Here is an 8,055-nt window from a genome sequence, read left to right on the forward strand (position 1 = left end):
CATTTATTTATTGGTGCATAAAACTTAAGGTTATTTATGTGTTACCAAGTGTATGCCGACTCCTTCTGTGGATGGAATCAAGGCTTTTGGATCAAACTATTTTGTGTGTAAAAACGAGTTGGCTTCCCACAACATGCAGATGTAGGAGATAATCACAGACAAGGTGAAATTACTATTATAGGAAAAATTATTTCAGAACATTTAGTTTTCTTCCAAATGGTTCATCTTGAAAGAAAATAAGACATACATAAATATTGATTCCTGTGGCATTTTTACTACTGAGTTTTATTTTCCTGAGTCCTCTAGTAGATGTGCTTAGATGCATTTAGCTTTCTAATGGATTGTGAATCATAAACAATTGCCATTTTTTTAAAAGTTTATTTCCTTCCTTTTTTCATCCTTTTTTCCATCTCAGTGCTATTGTTTACCTAGAGGCTCTTTGCTGCCACTTCCGGTCCACCTGCACTCATAGATGACTGTATGATGGCCAGCAATAGCTGCATGACATTTCTTAGTGCAGGTTTCCAGATGGTGATAACAGTGGACTATACTAATATAATGTGTTTTATGTCTCTCTTGGAAGCCCATGTGACAGGGTGACAATTCAGAAGAATAACCGGGGGGGACTGGAACAGAGCGTTGTCACCTTAAAGTGCCTGAGCAGAGATCTTCATGGAAGGATGCTCGAGTATTATTATCATGAAAGCTGCAAAATATTTTTTACCAAATGTTTGCACCAGAATGTTTGCAGCTTAATTACATTAAATTCTTATGTTAATTAGCTAAAAAAAATATTTCATATGTAGTAATGGACGAACTTCCGACGGGACGTTTCGCGAACGCGGACCACGAATGCGGCCGATAGTTCGCGAACCGTAACGTTCGCGGCGGGCCCCATTGACTTCAATGGGAGGCGAACTTTGCAAACCTACAGGTCAAATTTGCAGCCACAAAATAATTACTAGCTGTGCAAACATAGTCCCACCACATGGCCAATGACATAACACATGTATGAGGTGAATCTGGGATCGACAACTACAAGCATTCTTTTTTTATATGTGAATTTGTTGTGACAATTCAGGACTGTGGAGCGCATGAAGGCAATGGAGGAGAGGGAAGGTCAGGGTAGGCAAAGAAGAGGGTGCAGGAGATGATCACCAGCAGCGTGATATACAGCAATGACACCTGCACCGTGATAGAGTCATCTGACACCAGCACCATGATAGAGAGCACTGACATCAGCAGCGTGACATACAGCAATGACACCTGCATCGTGATAGAGTGATCTGACACCAGCACCGTGATAGAGAGCACTGACATCAGCAGCGTGACAGAAAGCACTGACACCAGCACCGTGATATACAGCACTGATAGCAGCACCGTGATAGAGAGCACTGACATCAGCAGCGTGACATACAGCAATGACACCTGCACCGTGATAGAGAGCACTGACATCAGCAGCGTGATATAAAGCACTAACACTAGCACCGTGATATACAGCACTGACAGCAGCACCGTGATAGAGAGCACCGACATCAGCAGCGTGACATACAGCAATGACACCTGCACCGTGATAGAGTGATCTGACACCAGCACTGTGATAGAGAGCACTGACATCAGCAGCGTGACATAAAGCACTCACACCAGCACCGTGATATATAGCACTGACAGCAGCACCGTGATGGAGAGCACTGACATCAGCAGCGTGACATACAGCAATGACACCTGCACCATGATAGAGTGATCTGACACCAGCACCGTGATAGAGAGCACTGACACCTGCACCGTAAGCAGCCCCAGGAGTAAGTCAGCATAGCATAGGGATGGTGGGAGCCCCTCATAATGAGCACAGCACAGGGATGGTGGGAGCCCCTTATAATGAGCATAGCACAGGGATGGTGGGAGCCCCTCATAATATGCACAGCAGAGGTACAGCCCCAGGAGGAAGTCAGCACAGCACAGGGATGGTGGGAGCCCCTCATAATAAGCAGCCCCAGGAGGATGTCAGCATAGCACAGGGATGGTGGGAGCCCCTCATAATAAGCAGCCCCAGGAGGAAGTCAGCACAGCACAGGGATGGTGGGAGCCCCTCATAATGAGCATAGCACAGGGATGGTGGGAGCCCCTCATAATATGCACCTCAGAGGTACAGCCCCAGGAGGAAGTCAGCACAGCACAGGGATGGTGGGAGCACCTCATAATAAGCAGCCCCAGGAGGAAGTCAGCACAGCACAGGGATGGTGGGAGCCCCTCATAATAAGCAGCCCCAGTAGAAATAGGACACCGCTCAACCTCTTCAAACAGGAGGGTACGGGCATATAGTACGGTGTGCTTTTTTTGGACAAGGAAGTGAGCCAAATGAAGAAAGAAGGTCTGTGTGCTCGATTAAAAAAATCGTTTCTAGACATATACATGGTCTACTGGTCACATGTGTTGAATTCCTCCGAGATCCATGCCTCATTCATTTTTAGAAATGTGAGGTAGTTAACACTGTCGTGAGCTAGGCAAGTACGCTTATTGGTCACGATCCCCCCTGCTGCGCTGAACGTCCTTTCGGACAGGACACTGGACGAGGGGCAAGCCAACAGTTCGATTGCAAATTGGGCATGCTCTGGCCAGAGGTCAAGCCTGCCCACCCAGTAGTCCAGGGGTTCCTCACTCCTCAGAGCGTCCACATCGGCCGTTAACTCGATGTAGTCGGACACCTGACGGTCTAGGCGTTCCCTGATGCTGGATCCAGACGACATCTGTCGATGAGTCGGCTGAAAGAATGACCTCATATCCGAAGTCACCAACACATCTTCAAACCAGCCTCTTCTTGCAGGCGCTGTTGGATTGGTACCCGCAACTCCTTCTCTGGGAGTGGGAATTGCTCCTCTGCCAGCGCACGCAAAAGCAGAATGCAGCATTTCTCGAAGCAAGGCCTGGAAGTGCTGCATTCTGACAGCCCTCTGTGACGGCGGTAACATTTCCGCCATTTTGTGTTTGTACCGGGGGTCTAAGTACGTTGCCACCCAGTACTGGTCCTTGACCCTTATGCTTTTTATACGGGGGTCCCTATTAAAACACTGGAGCATTAGGGCCCCCATTTGCACTAAACTGGAAGCGGTGTGGTGGCCTGGCTCCTGCTCATCATCCAGGATAATGTCGTCTTCTTCATTCTCCTCTCCCCATCCACGCACAACAACAGGGGTCCCAGAAAGGTTTAAAGCATGCTCTTCTTACTCCTCCTCATCCGCCCCGGCACCATCCTCCTCTGACTCCTCTTCAGACTCCTGTTGTTGACTTGTCTCAGAGTAGCCCCCCCTGGGAATTCATCCAGCATTGCGATTTCCTCAACTTCCCGCTCCTGCTCCTCCACAGTTTGATCAATGACACGACGCAATGCACGCTCCATAAAGAAGACATAAGGTACCATGTCACTGATGGCGCCATGGCTGCCACTGACAAGTTTGGTGATCTCCTCAAATGGCTGCAGAAGTCTGCATGCGTTGCGCATGAGCAGCCACTGGCGCGGTGAAAAAAATCCCAGCTCCCCAGAATCTGTTCTGCCGCAGAGTTCATACAGGTAGACGTTAACTGCACATTTCTGCTGGAGCAGCCTATCAAGCATATAGAAGGTTGAGTTCCATCGCGTCGGGCAATCGCAAATAAGATGTCTGACTGGCAGATTGTTTTACCGCTGAATGTCAGCAAGGCGAGCCATGGCCGTGTAAGATCTTCTGAAATGGGCAGAGATTTTCCTTGCCTGCCGCAAGATGTCCTGGACCCCAGGGTATTTGACAACGAATCGCTGCACGACCAAGTTTAAGACGTGTGCCATGCATGGCACGTGCGTGATTTTGCCCTGTTTCAATGCGCTAAGCAGATTGGCACCGTTGTCACACACCACTTTACAACTGTCAAATTAAGCGGTGTTAGCCACTGATCTGCCTGTGAACGCAAAGCTGAAAGGAGTGCCGGGCCAGTGTGGCTCTTGGCTTCCAGGCACAACAGACGCAGCACGGCATGGCAACGTCTCACCTGGCATGTCGAATAGGTTCTGGGGAGCTTGGGCGGCGCAGCGGAAGAGATGCTAGCAGCGGAAAAGGAGGAGTCAGCCGAGGAGGAGAGGGAGGAGGATGGAGTAGGAGGAGGAGGAGAAGAAGAGCCAGGCCTGCATGCAATCCGTGGCGGTAAAACCAAATCTACACGGGTGCCACGGGTTACATGCTTGACGGCCGTCAGAAGGTTCACCCAGTGGGCAGTAAAAGTGATATACCTTTCCTGCCCGTGTTTGCTAGACCACGTGTCTGTGGTCAGATGTATCTTGGCACCGACACTGTGTGCCAGAGATACATTCACTTGCCGCTGAACATGGCCATATAGCTCTGGGATGCCCTTCTCTGAGAAATACTTCCTTCCTGAGACCTTCCATTGTGGTGTTTCAATGGCCACAATTTTTCGAAAGGCCTCTGAGTCCACCAGTTTATATGGCAGTAGTTGGTGGGCTATGAGTTCTGACAAGCCAGCCGTCAACCGTTGGGCAAGAGGGTTATCCGGCGTCATCATTTTTTCACGCTCGAACATTAGGCCCACGGAAGCCTGCCTTTTTGCAGAAAAACGTGAGCTTGGCGTGATGGAAGGTGGAGTTCAGAACAATTGTGAGGAGAGAGGAGAAGGAGAAGTAGAAGACGAGGCTGGACGGTGAGAGCCTGGAGTGTGGCTTTGTGTGTTCCGTTGCTCCCACTGGGCTCGGTAATGGCTGTTCATGTGCCTTCTTAAGGCGGTCGTCCCTAGGTGAGTGTTGGGCTTACCGCGACTAATGCGTTGACTGCAAAGATTGCAGATGGCAACGCTATTGTCAGCAGCGGACACGTTAAAAAAAGCCCACACTGCGGAGCCATGTGCCAGTGTCCTGGGAGCGCCAGATGTGACCGTACATGGTCGATGACTCGCTCCTGATACATTTGCAGTCTGCTTTGTCCCTCCTGTGCAATGTAAGTTATTCCTGCTTCTCCTCCCTATCTGCTGGTCCATATCTCCCTCTGAACTCCCCTCCTCTTCCTCTCTTGTGGGCACCCACGTGACATCACTAGACACATCATCATCGATGTCACCTTCCCCACCGCTATAAGTAGAGATCTCGGAGTAGGCAGCAACACCGGGGACCAACCTCCTCCTTGGGCTGGTCTGGGTACTGTCGTCAGACTGCTGAGTAGCGGTTGTTGTTACCTCTTCCTGATCCAATACCAAGAGTGGCTGCGCATCAGAAATGTCTTGATATGGATCGGAAAATAATTCCTGTGACTCAAGCGGAAGGTATGTGGTGGTGGTGGTGGTGTTGTTGTTGGTGGTAGTGTCTTTGGGGGTGCACATAGCAGAGAGTGAAGAAGAGGGTGCAGATCGAGAGGATGAGGAGGGTGCAGAAAAGTAAGGCTGAGTGAGCCACTCAACCAAGTCTGGTGCGTCCTTTAAAGTAATTGAACGCACCTTCTGCAACTTCCCACTTTGGCTCAAGCCTGTTGCTCCTGCCCTACCCCTACCACCCCTGCAGAAGGGCCTGCCTCTTCCTCTGCCTGTCATTTTTTAAATGACCCTGTGACAAAACTCTCAGTCCCTATACTGATAAAGGACTGCTGCAGTATAGGGCAGCAGTCAGACTCAGCAGTAGTGCACCTCAACCCTATGTATTGTGGACCTATACCAGTCCTTAAGGAAAAGCAGACTGTACCTCACTCAACCCTATGTACTGTAGCACCCTAGACCTTACCAGTCCTTATAAGGACCTTTGTGGAACAAGTAGGTTGTGAATGATTAGCAGACTGTACCTCAGTCCCTATACTCATAAAGGACTGCTGCAGTATAGGGCAGCAGTCAGACTCAGCAGTAGTGCACCTCGACCCTATGTATTGTGGACCTATACCAGTTCTTAAGGAAAAGCAGACTGTACCTCCCTCAACCCTATGTACTGTAGCACCCTAGACCTTACCAGTCCTTATAAGGACCTTTGTGGAACAAGTAGGTTGTGAATGATTAGCAGACTGTACCTCAGTCCCTATACTGTGGCAGCACGCAGGTAAAGTCACCTGGTTGTATCCAGGATGGGAAATATGTGTGCCCTAGATTCAGGCTTTATGCAGACTTCTACAACTAGAGGGGAAGAGTTAATGAGCCCAGCTGAAGTAAGTGGGCTCATTAAGACCTCTACAAAAGAACCCAGTATGCTTAGGGAGATGCTCCATCCTGGAACCAGTTTTGTGTTGTATAGACTGGGGAGTGTGACCCTTGTTCTGTGCGGTGAGTTAACGCCTGTGTGGCAAACCTCTACAACAGAGACAGGGACTGGTGCTGCACAAGGCTGCACTCAGTTGTTAGATAGGGAATCTAAGTGTGTAGTTAGAGGTCAAGCTGACCAAGGATTTATTTTCATGTTTTATTTTTGTTTGGCTGTTATATGTTTCACTGCATGTAGCATAAATAAACCGCATCTTTTGTTTTTTTGCACCTACAACGCTGTCTGCTGTGCCTGATTTTGTGTTGTGAACCCATCCAGGCGGTCACACACACCCGCTGCCGAGCTAACCCCTCACAATACTCATAAAGGACTACTGCAGCAGAAGGGCAGCAGTCAAGTATAATATTCTTTCTATATTTAGAAGAATGAATATTATACGTGTACAAGCCTATTACCATACCAGTCTTGAAAAGAACCTTTGTGGACCTAATAGTAACAGCTACTGATTAAACAGACTGTCCCTCACTGCCTCACACACAGCTTCCTGCCTGTCCCTATTTAAACTGACAAAACAGAGGCTGCTGGAACAATAACTTGAATAGCACTTTTGTGGACCTAATAGTAACAGCTAATGATTAAACTGACTGTCCCTGCAGCACACAGCGTCCTGTCCCTTTCTTTACACTGACAAGAGACCGGCTGCTGCAACAATCAGTAGCACAGCAGTGCCTCAAACCTATTTTAGGAACTACACTAATACCTATACCAGTCATGAAAAGAACTTTTGTGGACCAAATAGCTAGCGATTTGGGTCACTGCAATCTCTCCCTGCTCCACACAGCAACCTCTCCCTATAGTGACAGAAGAAAGAATGTAAAATGGCCGCCGGATCGGGTCTATTTATAAGTTAGGGGGAATGTCCAAGTGTCCATGTGCTGTAATGTCTCAATTGGCTGTCCTGTACCCCATGATGGATGTGTCATCATAGGTCAAAGTTCTTTTACACAGTAAACACGGAAGTCCGCCGGGCGAACGGCGGCAATAGTCCGCCGATCGGGCGGATGATGAACAGCCGAAATTTGCCGCGAAACGACCGCTGGGCGAACCGTTCGGCCATCCCTATTCATATGGTATTAGAGGAGAAGAAGAAAGATGAGCATGCCATTAATGTCTTGGGAAGTATCTCTATCCAGTATGAAGCAAGTCCAAATCATGTGTGCGTGTAATTGAATGTGTTATATTGGCACGGAATGTGAAAGTATTTTAGGCTTAGCAGAGAAGAAAAGAGTAGTAGACTTAGCAAATGGAGGGGGGGGATAAGGGGGAGATGGGTAAGACTATGGGGGACATAGGGTGAGAGAGGAGAATAGGATGAGAAGGGAGGCATTGCGTATAATGGTCTTGTATGAAATAGATGGATTATTTTAAAGTATTTGTTACCCCAACATTTCATATTCCATGCATTAAGATAAAAAGCCTTTCATGTGCAGCAGCCCCCTCAGCCCCCATAACACTTACCTGAGGTCCCTCACTGTCCAGCAATGTCCATGAGTGTCTCAGCTGTCCGAGATTCTCCCTCCTGATTGGCTGAGAAACAGCAATGGCACCAGTGGCTGCCACTGCTGTCAATGAAAGTCAGCTAGCCCATCAGGAGAGAGAGGGGGCGGGGCCGGGTTGGGGCTCTGTGTCTGAATGTACACACAGAGCTGTGACTCAGATTGGGTGCCTCCATAGCAAGCTGCTTGCTGTGGGGGCACTGAACAGGAGGGACCCAAGATGAGGAGGATCGGGGGTGCTCTGGGCAAATCCACTACAACAGAGCAGGTAAGTATAACATG

Source organism: Lithobates pipiens, unplaced genomic scaffold, assembly GCF_037356315.1.
Source record: "Lithobates pipiens isolate NorthernLeopardFrog02 unplaced genomic scaffold, aLitPip1_a1.2 Scaffold_25, whole genome shotgun sequence".
Lineage (NCBI taxonomy): Eukaryota > Metazoa > Chordata > Amphibia > Anura > Ranidae > Lithobates > Lithobates pipiens.